This window comes from Primulina tabacum, chromosome 5 (genome assembly GCF_025594145.1).
Source record: "Primulina tabacum isolate GXHZ01 chromosome 5, ASM2559414v2, whole genome shotgun sequence".
NCBI lineage: Eukaryota > Viridiplantae > Streptophyta > Magnoliopsida > Lamiales > Gesneriaceae > Primulina > Primulina tabacum.
The window spans coordinates 28270603-28287991 of NC_134554.1; positions in this window are offsets into that span (position 1 = coordinate 28270603).

The following is a 17389-nucleotide window of genomic DNA, read 5'->3' on the forward strand; positions in this document are numbered from 1 at the left end:
GGTAGTTAAACTAAGTTTTGAGGGGAGGGGTAGTAAAAAGAAAGTTGCAAGGGGAGTTGGGTATTTTTAAATAAGTTGCCCTTAATTATACATTGTGTTTTCAAGAGTAGAAAATATATACATGAGAAATTTTAAAAAATGAAAACAAAGTGTCATAATCCAAGTAGGATTCCTAATTTGATCAAGAATCACAATTTAGAAATATATTATGAAGGGTCATATGAAATAAGACCAGTTTTTACACATATTTTTGCACCAACCAAAATTTTCCTCCCTCTCCATCATAAGAAAATTTTTGGCCACCCCTCTAATTTCTGAAGAAATTTTCGTCCACCACCTCTTCCACCGCGCGCCACCCTGTCGCCGCCGCAACACAACCAAATTTTTTAAAATTCCAGCGATCCAGTCTCGACGCAAAATTCATGCAGACTTCTAGTGCAGTCTATACGAGGAACAAACCTTGTGATCGTGGACTTGATTAGAAGATTGAAGAAAATTTGTTTGTTCTGAGAGTGAAGGATTCTAGAAGATGGATGACCAATTCGCCAGTGCGAGAAACTGATATTTGGAATAGAGTTATCGAACATGGTTGCCATGTGAGTTTAGTTCATTGGTGAGAATGATGATTTACATGTCATTGAAATTGGCCACTCATAAACATTTACTCTATTGCGGCCTCGCACCAAGGATGCCCCCTTAGTTAGATCCTTCACAAAAAATAAATGGGGAAAAATTCAATAGAAGTGTTATTGTCAGAGAAAACTTGAGAAATAGAAAGAACATTTTCTTGATTTTAAGAGCACAAAAAACATTATTAATTGTAAAAATCGAGTCACAAGATTTAATAGTAGGGAATCATGTATGAGAAATAAGAACATTATTACAATCTACAACCATTATATCTTCATTGTCACCATATTCAAAATGAATGTATAGGTTTTGTAGATCTTAAGTGATATGGTGGAAAGCTCTAGAGTAAAAAATAAAGCCTGGTTGATTACCCATAGTCTGTCGAGTGGTATGGTTTGCTTGTGGCCAAATGGAGGGTGAGGGATGAGATCGATACACTTTTGCACCATGACAAGGTTGGCCACATATCTGGCAAATGAATCGGTATTGGCTATTATATATTGAATGGAGGTCTCCAATTATTATTTGATTGATCGGATATGAATCCTTTCTTTTGTGAGTTCTTGAGGTAGTTTTGGTTTCCACAGATTGGGGGCGTATTCCTTTATTGAATTTTGGTGTTCCACTTGTGCCTATTGTTGTTTGCTTCATAAGGAAACACATTGAAGTTGTTGTTTTTCCATTTCTCGTGTGATTTTTATGTGTATACTGAGCCATGATGGAAACGTCTTCTTTTGTTGGATTTGAGCACTTAAGTCTACATTCATAGTGAAGTAGTTTTTCAAATTATTCTTCAAATGAAATGGGTTATTCTTTGGCACATTGAGCAACTTTAAGATCTTTATAATCATTCGTGAGACCACTGAGTGGGTGAACTAAGATTTCTTCAGCACTTAATTCATGCCCAGTCATATCAAGATCATCAATGAGAGTTTAAATGGATTGCATGAAATCAGAGATACATATTTCCATCTTGACTTACTTTTATGACAGGTTCAATGAGTCCAACCATGCAAGTATTAGATTTTTTGGCATAGGCAGCCTTGAGTTTGTTCCAAGCTTCCTCCGAATTTTCACAACGTGAGACGAGCGGCCCTACTAGTCCAGAAACAACAATTAGGATGGCAAGGAGAAATAGTAATCTTGACGGATACAAGTTTTTGTGCTCTGAATCATCATTTGGTAGGCATGGATGAGTTCCATCCACAAAACCCATGAGATCATACGAAAGGAGAAGATTCGTCATTTGCGAGTTACAAATTGCAGAGTTTCCTCATTTTGATAGTTTTTGAGGAATGAGTGTAGTTTTGTTAATCAAGAAAATTGGTGTGGGAAATAAGAATTTGTGTTAGTGGACATTGTTGGTCCAACGTGCAGTAATTTGAGATAATAAATATGAAAATAGAGAATAAATTGGATATCGAGATTTACGTGGAAAACTCTTAAAAATTATTAGGGTAAATCCCATGGGAAATATGAAAAGATTTTCACTATAATATTTTATGGGGTACAACTCACTCACTGTGTTTCCAAAGAGAACACACACTCTCTTAATATAGGAGAACAAACACCTCACAAATATTATAGAACAAATAGGAGGAATAAGAAAACTCAAGAGGAAGCTCGAAAACGAGATGATCTCAACTGATGGAGGAGAGCTCTATTTATAGAGCTCCCCTGGCTTGTGAACACGAGAAGGAAAATATCATGTTCTAATTCTCTAATGCATATTCAAAAAAGTCTGCCCTAACTTTAATGCATTCAATGAAATTATTGTTTGTCTGCCCAATTTCTTTGACAAATCACTTGCCGACATTTCTCTCACTTGGAGAATTGATTGAGAATCAAAAACATCTCCATACATCATTTTCAATCTTGTCATTATCTACTTCTTACATTTCCTCTAGGCCACTTGAGGATCTACACCACTCAAACTTATCAGTGTTCACTGGCTTGGTCAGAAAATCAGCTATGTTATCTTTTGTATGGATCTTCTGCATATCCACACTTCCTACTTCTACTACTTCCTGTACAAAGTGAAGTTTGACTCCAATGTGTTTCGTATTGGAATGAAAAGATAGATTCTTTGCAATGTGCAAGGCACTCTGACTATGACAAAACAAAGGAACATTATCTTGTTTGTGTCTAATATCCTCCAATAACCTTTTAATCCATATTGCCTCCTTGCAAGCTTGAGTAGCTGCCATGTATTCTGCCTCTGTTCTAAATAACGCCACAACTGTTTGCAGTTTTGAAACCTAACTTACAGCCCCCCTGCAAGTGTAAACACATAACCAGTAGTAGATTTTCACTTATCAGGATCACTTGCATAATATGAATCGACATAGCCCTTGAGTGTAAAATCTGATCCTCCATAACATAATGCAGCAATTGAGGTACCCTTAATGTATCTAAGGATCCTCTTGACAGTGCTCCAATGCTCTCGTCCAGGATTTGCCATATACCGACTAATTGCTCCCATTGCTTGAGCAATGTCTTGTCTTGAACAGATCATAACGAACATCAAACTTCTCACTTCTGATGCATATGGTACGCGAGACATCTTCATCCTCTCTGATTCACTGCTCGGACACATCTCGGAGGATAACTTAAAGTTAACAAGAAGATGGGTCGATATTGGCTTGTCGCCTTTCATGTTGAAGCGTTGCAATACTTTATTCAAATAATTTTTCTGGGAAAGTCAAATCTTTTTGTTACTTCTGTCTCGATGAACTTGCATCCCTAGAATCTTGTTTACTGGTCTCAAGTCCTTCATAAAATTCTCTAGCCAAATGTGCCTTCAATCTTTGGACCTGATCTTTGTTAGGGTCTGCTGCCAACATATCGTCCACATACAACAGCAAAATGATATAATCATCACCAGACCTCTTGAAATACGTACAAGGATCGCACTCAGTCTGTTGTATCCAAGGCTCATGATATAGGAATCAAATCTCTTGTACCAACACCTAGGCTCATGTTTGAGACCGTACAGAGATTTGTTAAACCTACAAACCAAGTTCTCTTTATCTTTTTCCGCAAAACCTTCTGGCTGGAGCATATATATTTATTCTTCAAGATCTCAATGAAAAAATGTTGTTTTCACATCTTGCTGTTCTAGATGTAGGTCAAACACCGCACACAATGTCAACACTACTCTGACTGTTGTAAGCTGAACCACATGAGAAAATATCTCATTGAAGTCAATGCCTTCTTTCTGAGCATACCTTTTTACCACCAACCTAGCACGATACCACTCCACTTGGTTATTGCCATCACGCTTGATCATATAGACTCATCTGTTACCAATGGCTTTCCATCCTCATGGTAGTGTAACAAGATCCCAAGTTTTATTCTTGTCTAATGCCTCCAACTCTTCTTGCATTGCTATCATCCACAAGGATACATCCGAGCTTTGAGTAGCCTCATGGAAACTCGATGGCTCACCATCTTTTGATAATAGACAATATGCAATGTTTATTTCAATGACATAATCTAAAAGCCAATTTGGTGGTCTTGTTTCTCGAGTTGACGGCCTCACATTGGAAACCTCATACTCAACATGTTCTTGTTCTTCGTGCTCTGGTACTGCTTCACAAGAAATTTGACATTCCTCCATCTTATTTTCCACCTGAAATATAGTATGTTCTGAATTCAGTATGTTTTGTCTCCCTTTACTTTATCTTCCTCGAAGATAACATTCCTGCTGATGACAAGCTTATGAACAGTAGGATCCCACAAGTGAAACTACTTAATTCCATCAACATATCCCAAGAAGATATATTTTCTGGATTTTGAATCCAACTTTGATCTTTCTTCCTCATTGTACAGAATGTATAAAAGGCTTCCAAATGTATGCAAATGAGAATAATATGTCGGCTTCCCGGTCCACATCTCCATCAGAGTCTTCAGATCAATCGCCACTGAATGAGAACGATTGATAATATAACAAGCGGTTTGACTGCTTCCGCCAAAATGACTTGTCTAGACCCCCAGTCTTCAACATAGCTCTTGTTCTATCCAACAAGGTTCTGTTCATCCGCTCTGCCACTCCATTCTGTTGAGGTGTGTAAACCATCGTAAATTGTCTTTTGATGCCCTCATGTTGACAATATGCATCAAATTCATCATTGGTATATTCTCCTCCATTGTCAGTCCTCAGACACTTGATTTTTTTTTCAGAATCAAGTTCAACCCGCGCTTTAAAATCTTTGAAGACTTGGAAAACATCTAATTTCTTCTTGATTTGATACACCCAACATCTCTAGAGAAATCATCAATGAACGAGACAAAGTATCTCGCTCCTCCTAGGGATACAACCAGTGCTTGCCAAACATCCGAATGAATCAACTCCAATATGCTTTTGCTTTTGACAGTAGAAGTGCCAAACTTTAATCTGTGTTGTTTACTGGTAACGCAATGCTCACAAATGGGTAGTGACAATTTTGTAAGTCCTGGCAGCAGCTTCCATTCTAAGATAATTTACAACCCTCGTTCTGATAGATGCCCGAGCTTTCTATGCCATAAAACTGTAATTTCTTCTCCTGAAGCAATTGATGCAACAGCTAGTTCCGCCTCTTTCTGTGTTTCTCCCAAAAGTACATACAGATTTGCATTAACTTTTTCCGTCTTCATAACCATAAGCTCACCCTTCACAATTTTCTTGATCTTATTCTCGATACGGGTTTTGCACCCGATATCATCCAATTGCCCCAAGGACAAAAGATTCTTCGTAAGTCCTTTCTCATGTCGTACCTCCTGTATAGTGCGAATGGTGTCATCAAATATTTTAAATTTAATAGTACCGACCCTAGCGATTTCCAAGGCATAATCATTTCCCATGAATACCGATCCTCCTGAGACTCTGGTTCATAATTATCAAATCATTCTCTCCGAGATGTCATGTACCACGTCCCTCATGAATCTATAATCCATTTGTCATAAAATTTGTGCCTGCTTTCTGCAATTGTTGCTGCTTCGCTGAATAATATTTCACCACCGCCTGAAGTACTGGCCACATTTTCTTGAGAACTTTTCTCGATACTCGTACACTCTTTCTTGAAGTGCTCTTTACGCCACATTTAAAACATTAAATATTTTTCTTCTTACTTCTCAACTTTAAACTACCTCGTCTTTGGCTCCCAATGCAGTCACGGTCTATAAATATTCCTCTTATCAACGGCAAAGCCTCTGTCTGCTTCAAAGTTACCAACCTATCTTCCTTATTCTTGCGCCGGCTTTCTTCACCGAGAACCGCAGTTAAGACATCGTCGAATTTTAGAAAGCCCATTAGAATATTGTTGGTTATGTTGATGATAAGTTGATCATATGAATCTGGTAGACTTTGAAGTAAAAGCTCCGTATTAAACATCTACTCATTTTAAAAGTGCGGAAATATTTTTTGTTTTTTTGGAAGTTCGTATTCACAAAATAATATTTAAAATAATCATATTTATTTGACAGGGCTACCATTTTGTGCCCATGATAGCAGGAGATGCTGCCCAGAAGTTGAGGCATTTCCTAGATGGACTGCGACCAACTCTTCACCGGGACGTCATGCTGATGAGGCCGGCAGGTTATGATGAGGCCATTGTCTGCGCTTTTCATGCAGAGCAGACACTGCGGGACATAGACTTAGAAATGCATAGGAAGCGGTAGCATATTCATTCCAGCTCCCAACCGCAGAAAAAGCAGTTTACTGGGCCGCCGAGGCAGCAGGGGCAGCAGAAGCCCAAAGGGCAGTTTCGGAGGCCACAACAGCAGCTGCAGAGACCCCCTCAGGCACCAGGGGCGCCTCAGCCAGGTGACAGGCAGCTGTGCCCCCAGTCCAGCAGGTTCCATTTCGGCGAGTGCAGGTGAGGAACCTTCAAATGCTTTGTGTTCGAACAGGAGGGCCATAAAGCAGCAGATTGCCCTAGGAACAATGGCCCCACTACCGGCCGAGCTTATGTGCTGCATGCCGAGGAGGTTGAGGCAGAGCCAGACTCGACGCTGATTAGTGGTAATGAAACGTCCACTACTAGTTTTCTTAAAATGTGCTAGAATTTTTTTTTCTCCTTAATCTCTATAATTCGAAACATACATATATATACTTTAAAATACATTGACACCATTTTTAAAATAAAGCAACCAAATAACATTTAAAAATCCAAAAGAAAATAGTTTGAATCATAAAATCGTTAAACGTTGCATATCTTAAATTAGCCAAACTGCTAAAACTGACCACCTTTCAAAATCACTCAAACAAAAAAAAGATAAAATATCTTTAACATAACTTAAAATCATAAATCATAACTAGTGCGGAAAACTAGCGCTGGTCCTCGGGTTATGTGCACCTTCAGTCCAGCAAAGTCAACCACCAAGACCTCCATTAACATTATTATCATAATCACCTACATCAATCACACCTAGTGAGTCTAAAGACTCAACACACCATAATCTTGATAACAACATAATACATATACAGAACACATGCAACGTGAAGATGCATAAACTTTAAACATAAACTTTTTCATAAACTTTTTCATATCAACATAAAAATATCAACATAACCATATCATCATAAACATATTCATATTCTTCATAGACATATTCATATTCGTATCTATATTCATATCAACATATATTCATATTCATATTCGTTTTCGTTCAATTCAGATCGTTAATTGTGACTCGTATTTGTATTCGTATTCGTATTGCGATGGATCCATCTACATGTAACCACAGTACTGGGCGACGGGGACATCAGCGACACTCTCACCCGTCAACTGAGCATTGACCTACGTATTAAGATATCATTGTATTCGTATCAATGGAAATACGATCGTCGGGCTCCCACTGGCCTTCTCCCTCACGATATCTCCAATATATCATCGTATTAGTCACAATTATTTCACTTCCTTCAACGTTTCGTATTTTCATCACTTAATAAAAATTAAACATGCATATAAGTTTAAACCAAGCATGCAACATATCTTCTAACGTTATCGTTTCATCATGAAATTCCATAAACATTTAAAATAAACATATTAGCATATCAAATCATAAAAATCCATAAACATTTAAAATAATCATATTAACATATAAAAAATCATAAACATTTAAAATAAACATTTTAACATATAAAAATCATAAATATTTAAAATAAACGTTTTAACATATTAAATCCATAAAAAATTCATAAACAGTTTAAAAAAATAATATTAGCATATAAAACAGCATTCAGGACACTGCCATGACGTTTACTAATTTTCGAGTATAAAATTACCGTTTTACCACTTGACGTAAAATTTCACGCTTTGAGATTTTCTTAATTCGCTGACTCTAGACCATCCCAAATAATTATTTAAGCTTACATTAATTTTCTCGTATTTTTATTTGGCTTAAATCGATGACTTTTAAATTAATCTTAAAATATAACATATTAATGCGTTTTAATCCCGAATTAAACCAAACTTTAATATAAAATTCCTAAATTGAAAACTTAGAGTTTTTATATTATTTTAGCCCTCGTGAACCATGGCTCGACCCCCGTAAGGCATGTTTCAACCCAATGTTCGAACCGAGCAGTAACCCTCGAGCCATCTTAATCTTTCCATGAGCCATGCCCGAGCCGGCCTGAGCCAACATCGAGCCACCCATCCCTTGGACCCTACTGAACCATAAGCACTCAAAGAACCTGACCCTAGCCCCAAAATCGAAGCCCCAACTTTCGCACATGCATGGCTGAGACTCCTTAGTGCAATGGACCCTACGTTTTTCTGCCCAGCCGCTTAACCATCGAGCCAGCCCTTGAACCAACAGCTCCTGCACCCTCCTAGGACCCTAAAGACCTAACCTAGCCCAGACCAAAGCCCCCTGGCCGAGCCATCTCTCCCTACACAAGCTGTTGTACCTGCGCGTCCCCTTGATGCTTCTCGGGTTGGCTAGGACTCCTTCCCAGCCCTGGTGCTCGAGTCCTAGCGTGGCTAAGACTCTCTCCCTGACTCATACATGACCCTAGCTAGCCCTGGTCCCAGCCGAGACCAAGCCAAGCAACAAACCTCATAAACCGAGCCCCTTGATCAACATGACAGAAAAGTGGTTCCAGCTTGTGTTCTTGTTTGTGTACAACGTTTTGTGCAAGATCTAGGACCCTTAAACTTGTGTAAAACATGCCCCTTAACATCCTAGTTCATGGCAGCCCTTTTAATAACATAATAAACATGTTTTGGGATAAAAAAAATAAGAGTTTAAAACATGTATATGCATAGTTGCGAAAATATTATGGTGGGTGACTTGTTTTCATTCAAAACATGATCAAATAAATCTATGGTGTGATGGGTGAGTAAAGAAAGAATATGGCGTGCTTTTGCAGGTTTAACGCACGATTAAACGTTGACGGGAAGAACGACGACGAGGAGGACCTTGGCTTGAAAAGCTATGAAGATTTCAATGCTTCCCTTGATTGAATTTTGTGTGTGTCGTGTACTTTGTTGAGGGAGAGAGTTTGAATGATTTGGGGTAGGGGGCGTGAGTTTAAGGGATTATGGGTTGGGGTTTAGCTTAATTATATTTATTAAATTGTGTGTGCAAGCTTAGGACCCATTAGTAAGGTATAATAGGCTCATTAAGCTCAATTGTGCATATTTAAAATAATTGAGTAGAAAAATCTGTGAATTTATTAGTCGAGTTGCCAAAACGTTCGTATTTTTGTTGAAAATCCAACACCGATAAAAATTATGTCCCGACGTATAAAATCACCTCAAAACTCATTATTTTCAAAAATAATAAAAAGCATCACCATTAATTTAAATAATTAAAAACAATTAACCAATAAAAACATTTTCTATTTTTCAGTCATCGGTCTCCGTTCCTCGATCGCAACTCGAATGACCTTTAAAAATACATTTTTATGCAACCATGTAGAAAAGTATATTATAAACATGTCAACATGCACAACATAATTAATTTATGCACTTAAAACAATTAATTAAAATACACAAAGAATTTATTAACTTGTATGCAGTGTGGTTCGCGTGGCCCTTCAAATATTATAGAACTAATATGAGGAATAAGAAAACTCAAGAGGAAGACTGAGAATGGGATGATATCAACTGATGGAGGAAAGCTCTATTTATAGAGTTCCTCTGGCGTGTGAACACGAGAAGGCAAATATCATGTTTGAATTCCCTACTCCTCCCTACTCCATATTCAAAGAAGTATGTCCCAATTTTAATGCATTCAACGAATTTATTGATTTTCTGCGCACTTTCTTTGACAAATCACTTGCCGACTGACATAACCGTGGCTTCATTTGATTCAGCCATGGTTGAGTATTAAGATTAAAAAAAAAGAAACTTTGGACAAAAGAAACTTAGGACGTGATTGGTACAGAGAGAATGAAATATGCACTCTTAACCTCGTTCTCATCTCCATCCTTGGATCTCTCTTGGAATGTGAATAGACATTCCTACTATTATGTTGGGTTTACCTATTCTTATACTCAAAACTTTGCTGTTTAATTTTCAAATAGGAAAGTTTCCTATTGTTTATTTTTCATATTTATTATTGTAGGTATTTATCAATATATTCTATATTTTTATTTTTCAAATTTTTTAATAATAGAAATTTTATTTTGATTATAAACAATTATAATAAATAAATATCACAAATAAGTGGCAAAAATAATATTTTTAAGGTCCAAAATACGATAACGTAACCTAACTGCATGCAAATCTAGGAAAAATGAAAAATGACTAATTAAATGGTTTTAATGATATGAATTAATTATGATATGTATGTTTACAAGTTTAAAATGTAGTATTATTTTATAATGCATAAATAAGTAGCAAAATTATATTAGTATTAAAATGGTAACAATAATTTTATAATAACAATAAATATAAAAACTATTATTATTATATTATTTCATTATCTCTCACATTTCATTCCGAGGTTAATTCAATTTATTTTTTATTTCATTCAAACGTGTGAATCATGTCCTTAACATACTTAGGACTATGATATCATAAACAAGAAACAAAAATATGGATTGTATCTATTAAATTCTGTGTTGTACATCTCTTTATACAGTGGTGATTAAATATATAAAATGAAAACCAATCTTAGAAATACAAATAATTGAATGTAAACATCACATAATAAATTCAAAAAAAAGTTGTTATGATCAGTATATTCACAACCAAGAATCTGCCATGAACTGAGAGAATTATGGCTTTACATAAAGAGTGGTGTTGACTTATCAATATAATGTAAATAATTTGAAAAGTACTTTTTTAAAAAAATGATCTTTGATCCTCTATTTAGTATTGTTTGTTGGCAGAGACAAGTTGTTTCAATATGTGAGACGTTTTTTGGTTCAAAAATCTGAATAAAATCATTAAAGAACACCATTGGATTGAAATGGATGCAGAAAATTTGAGAAAGTTCACAACATTTGTGAAACAGGACTCCCAGCACCTAGTGCCTCTAACGTGCCTGGGCATTTGCCCAGGTAGTCTTCCAAGTACCTTCTCTAATATTTGATAATTTCTCAGACAGATTGTGAGATTATGTTATCTTAATCATGATTTATTAACATACAATTATATTTATTTTATAATCAACTGAAAACGAGTAAAAGTTTTCTTTTGGACATGTAAAAATTTCGGCGACCAACGACGGATATACTGCCAGTCAAAGTTGCGAGTTTGGTTGGTGTAGAAATTGGTTGTCGGGAAAACAGGCGAATTGGGAGAGAAATGATGATTGATAGATAGTATGTGCATGTCCATTTTTATTTTTGGGTTAAAACTTCACCCGATTTGGTTTATCTCAACACCCGTGTGCTATTAAACTCAAATATATATTTTAATATCATCTATAAATCCGATATTTTCTAATATATTTTAAACACACAATCAACATATTTGAATTAAGTATTTAAATTTAGTACTTAAAATTATGTAATCTTAATTATTATCAAATAATAAGTAATTAGCATCAGGTCTTTAGATTTATCCCCATGAAAATAAATATTTTGTCCTCGAAACATTAATAACATGCAAAATAGGTAAACGTCTACCACTAATATAACACATGAAAATCATAATACATAGAATAACTCATCATATTCTCAAACAAATGAGGCCATTTTGGCGCATGTCTTTTCTTTTTTGTTCAGTTTTTGTGTTTTTTCGTCTTATTACTTAATTTTAAATTCATTAATCCTAAAAACCCAACACAGAATCCAAGGAAAAATGGAAATGAGCGATGGATGACATAAACTACAAATGTCACATCCATCATTTAAGTTGTTCAGCTGCCAAAATATACTATCAGTCTTCCGTACGTCACATGCTTTTCTACTAGATGAGGGGACAAACACCGAAGGTCTGACAAATAGAATTACGATATGCTCCTCATGTCTCACCGAAACCGAAAGAATCGAATAAATTTATCGCTAAGACATCAAATTTTATTTTAGTATTCCCAAAAGAAGGTGGAATCGGTGCAGTTGCAAATTGCAGCTCATAGGGCACCAAAACCCTTTAGGTGAAAATAAGAGAAGAGCCCCAATATCCATATTGTATACTAGCGATCATTCGTATACATATTAGCGATAATTTGTACGTGTTGCATGAATATATGTGATTTTTGTGTGTTGATTTTTGTATTATTTTTAATTTAATCTTTCTTATAATTGGAAAGAGTTCAGAGGGGGTGAATAGACTCTTTCAAAAAAAGTTGTTTTTAAAAGCTACAATAGCTTGTTCTTGAAATTTTGAACACCAATGAATTAAATTGAGTTTGGTTTTCAAACTGAGCAGAAGACACTCGAAATAATCATTCGTAGAAACCGATTAAAGATTTTGTAAAGCATATAAAATATATTCAAGTTGAATGAGTAAAAATATTTTAGTTGAAGTATTTTATCAAACACTTGATATGCAATATTTTGGTATTTGAAGAACATATAAAATGCTTCAACAATTCATCTTTTAAAACAATGAAAATAGTAAATAAATGCAATAAATAAATAGATACAAATTTGTTTATGGATGTTCGGAGATTAACAACTCCTACGTCACCCCTTCTTCTCCTTGGGAAGGATCCACTAGAAGTCTTTGATTTATACAACACTTTCTACAAACCCATTTCAACTTAGGAATTATCTCTTGCCTAATTGAAACTCCTAGCACACACTCGATTGTAAGCTGCAACCTCACAATCTACATAATGTTTAACGTCTCTTATGCCAAGACTACAAACACAATTTTTAATGTCTTTGTGCAAAGACTCACTCAACTAAACTTTGAAGTTCAACTCTCTTGTATATGTGTGATAAATTGTGTGTGACGAACTTATCCTTTAAAATGTACATCTCAAATGTATCCTCACACAAGGGCTTGTGCTCTCAACTAGCAGATTTCTTCATGCTAACTGCTCATGCTTTAAATCCCCTTCTAAAGCTCTTGTTTGATCTTCAAGATGTTGTATTTATAGGCCCCAACAATGATATATAGGCTAGACACAAGAATATGACCGTTTGGAAAGTTTATGTACTCTTTCTAGAATTGTACACTACAAGAAAAAAGACGAAAGACAACGGTTTTTAACCGTTGTCGTAGGTCAAAAAAACTGTTGTTAAAGTCACTGTTGTTAAATGGTGCGCTCAAAGACAACGTTGAAAAACCGTTGTCGTAGACATCAAAGACGACGGTGAAAAACTGTTGTCGTGGGTCTTGTAAAACCGTTGTTAAAGGCACTGTGGTTAAAAAGGTGCGCTCAAAGACAATGGTGAAAAACCGTTGTCGTAGACGTCTAAAGACGACGGTGAAAAACCGTTGTCGAAGCATTGAAAAATCGTTGTAAAACAAAAATTTTGCGATGTTTTCTTTGTCCGTCGCTCTTTAGCGACGGTTTTTATTATGATCACCGTTGCTAAGTAGCGACGGTTTGATTATATTTTCCGTCGCTATTTTTTTCGTAAAATAAAAAAAATTACGGTTATAATTTTATAAACCTAAAAAAATAAACTAACAATCTTACTAAATTAATATATTTATAATCTTTAACTTAAAATTTAAGTTTAAGGAAAATCGTGGACAAAACGTAGAAGAAAAAAAAATTTGAGAAGTTAAACTAAAGAAATGACTAAGGACACGGATATTTATAGACACTTGTGAGACGGTTTTTGAAAACAACCGTCGCTAGTAGCGACGGCTTTTGCATAAACAGTCGCTAAAGAAAATCGACGACGGTGTGCTAACAACCGTCGCTAAATTTAGCGACGAACAGACAGGAAAAAACCAATGCTAAATTAAATCGGCGACGGTGTGCTAAAAACTGTCGCCAAATTTAGTGACGAATAGGCTGGAACTGTCGCTAAATTTAGCGACGGGTTTTCACAACCGTCGCTAAATTTTAAATTTAGCGACGGTATTGTATAAAACCATCGCTAAATATTAACCGATTTTTTAAAAAAATTAGAAACTACGACAACGTTTTTTCCAAAACCGTTGTCTTTAACAAAATAAAACACTAAGAAACGACAACGTTTTAAAAAACCGTTGTCGTAGTTAAAAAACCATCCGAAAGACAACGGTTTTTACAAACCGTTGTCTTTGACCCTTGACAGAATCTTATATAGACAACGATTTTTGAAAAAATGTTGTTGTAGCCCAAAAAAACCATCCAAAAGACAACGGTTTTTAAAAACCATTGTTGTAGTCCAAAAAAAAACCGCTCATAGACAACGGTTGTTAAAACCGTTGTTGTAGCCCAAAAAAAGCTCTTAGACAACAGTTTTTAAAAACCGTTGTTGTAACAAAAAAAACGCTCATAAACAACGGTTTTAAAAAATCGTTGTCGTAGACACATCAAAGACAACGGTTTTTAAAAACCATTGTCGTAGAAACATAAAAGACAACGGTTTTTTATATAAGCGGGGGTTTTTAGGCTACGACTACGGTTTTTGTTAAAAACGTTGATTGAAGCTTTTCTTGTAGTGCATGTAACGATCAAATTCGTCTTGCTGGACATTTTCCCGAGCTTAAACTGGTCATTCAACGGTTGGTCAACGATTCAAACTAGTCAATGGTCGAACTGGTGAGCGGTTGAAAATAGTTCTGCGGTTGAAACTGGTCACCGATTGAACTGATCAGCGGTTGGTCAGCGGTTCAAATTGGTCAGCAGTTCAATCTAGTCAGCATCTCAGCCGCAGCTCAACTGGTGTGCTGCGCAGAATCAGTAGTTGCATCGCCATTTATTAGCATCTTAAGTTTCGATTCAAACTTTGACTTCTGAAAATGATTTGTAGATCATCATCTTATCTTTCCAACGCATATTGAATCGATTCATTCCGATAAGCGAGCTGAGATATATGACCAAAATACCACAACTGCTCATACTCAACTGATTGTTGTTTTCGTGCAATCAGTTTGATAATTCAGTAACCGGTTTGGCCTAGATACCATTCGATTTTGCCCAACTGACGTGAAATACTATTTGTTACAAATCGAGTTTTCTAATCAGTAAAGTTAGAGGGTTGTCATTTTAATCATCCAGATGAGAGATATGGGCAAAATACTAACGTTGCTTGTTTTGAACCATTTGCAGAATCCGAAATGTCTTGTCTGAACTTCAATCAGCGGTTTGACCTAGATAACATTCGAACTGGTCCGACCGGCCTGCAATATGACTTGTAGATAATTGCGTTGGATTTTCAACCGTTTTGGCCTTAGGTCATTTCGATCTCTGTTTTGTATAATATGCTCAAAATACTGCACCTCGCTTGAATTCAACCGGTTGCGAATTGAAGTTCGAGCTTCCAACTTGATATGTCAACTTCACACTTGAGTAAATATGTTAAAAACACAATAACAAATTATGTTATCATCAAAATCAAGATTGCTAGTGTTTCTGCAACCAACAAATTTAATATTAGGAAACATGAAAGATAACATCATTTACAATTCAAAATTTTGGATTAAGATTAAAGAATATATTTTAGCGGTTTAATTTTTTTTTTTGAAAAAATAGATATGATAGTTATAAGGGAATACAAAAATTTTCTAAAATAGATTTTTGTAATTTTTTTATTAAATGAAAATAGATTCTTTTTATAAATTTTAGATTACTATTGTTGGTATTTTAAAAAATTGATCATGACACCAAAATTTAGTTACTCTAAATACATCAAACTTAAATAATACTGGATCGACTTGGGTCATTTTCAAGTGTATAAAAACTAATATCTCTTTATTTTATAAAATTAAATTTTAAAATATGAAGGATCGTTTGCTGAGCATCTTTGGGATGCTTCAAACAAAATATTCTTCAATGAGCTGCAATTGCTCGTGTTCTAAAGAATATTAACAACGATGAATTAAATCGAGTTTGGTTAAAAACCAAGCGAAAGAAACTCTAAGTAATCCTTCGTGAAGAAGACTGTTATATTAGAAAGCATTTTATCTTATGTAAGCTGAATAACCGAAAAAGGAACAGATTAGTTTTTGCATTCATAAGTTCAGTTAAAGTGAAAACTGAACTGACGGATACTCTAACTGATCCAAATAGTTTGAAAACAATAGTTAAACAGTTAAATACACAAGATATGTTTATGGATGTTCGGAGACTTCAACTGCTCCTACATCACCCCTTCTACCGCCTCGGGTAGGATCCGCTAGAAGACTTTGATTTATACAACTCTTTGTACAAACCCACTCAGCTAGGACTTACCCACTGCCTAAACTGAACTCCTAGACTAGACTGAAGGCAGCACCTTCCAGTCAACACTTCTTTAATGTCTATGTGAGAAAGACTACATACACAAGTTTAACGTCTTTGTGCAAGACTGTATTTGAGTGATTGAGAGTGTTTGTGTGTGAGAACTGAACAAGGATGTTCTCACACACTGAGGGAAATAAGCTTCTAATCTAAGATGATATAACTGTGAAGAGTTCCCTCTAGGAAAGCTGATGTGCAATACGCGTGCCCTTTCTTTTCTCTCGTATATGCTTAAAAGCTTCTTTTTGCTCACTCTTCTTGTTGTTGTTGTGTATCTGTATATTTGACTCTTCGCTGATTCTTCTCTATATATAGACGAGAAAATTGATCGTACAGTGAGACTCATTCGTTGTATCCGTTGCATCTTGAATTCGTTTCTTGGACATTGTGTCTCAACTTTTCGACCGCCCTTCTGAAACATTTTGTCTTTAATGCTCTGATGCAACGTCCATTATTGTCCTTTGACTGGATAATGGCTTTGTACCTTCACGTACAACTGGATTCCACTTGAAAGAGTTTTGTCTTCATCCATAACTGAAACATTCTGACTGATGCTTCGAACTGGTCAGTGGAACTGATCTTTCAGTTGGACTGGTGAAATCAGTTGACTCGTCAGGTGAAATGATTTCACACTTGTTCAGTTGGACTGATCAGCTGGGTTTCTTCATTAGTTGAACACTCCTTCGGCTGGCCAAGCTTCTGAGGTTCTCCTGCTGAGCCACCTATCAACTGGACAATCAGCTAGACTGCTCAATTGACGTAATCAGTTAGACTCATTCATTTTGTGCGATTAGTTGGGTCTTCAGTTTGCGATGTAAACATCTCGTGAGTGATCCTAGATGCTGCACACTAAGGTAGATTGTTAGTAACACAATTAACAAGTTTTGTTATAATCAAAATCAAGATTGCGAACTTGAAAAGTTCCAACAAAATATATGGCGATAAATTGTTTAAATTTATTAACTTAGCTAAGGAACAAACTTCACCA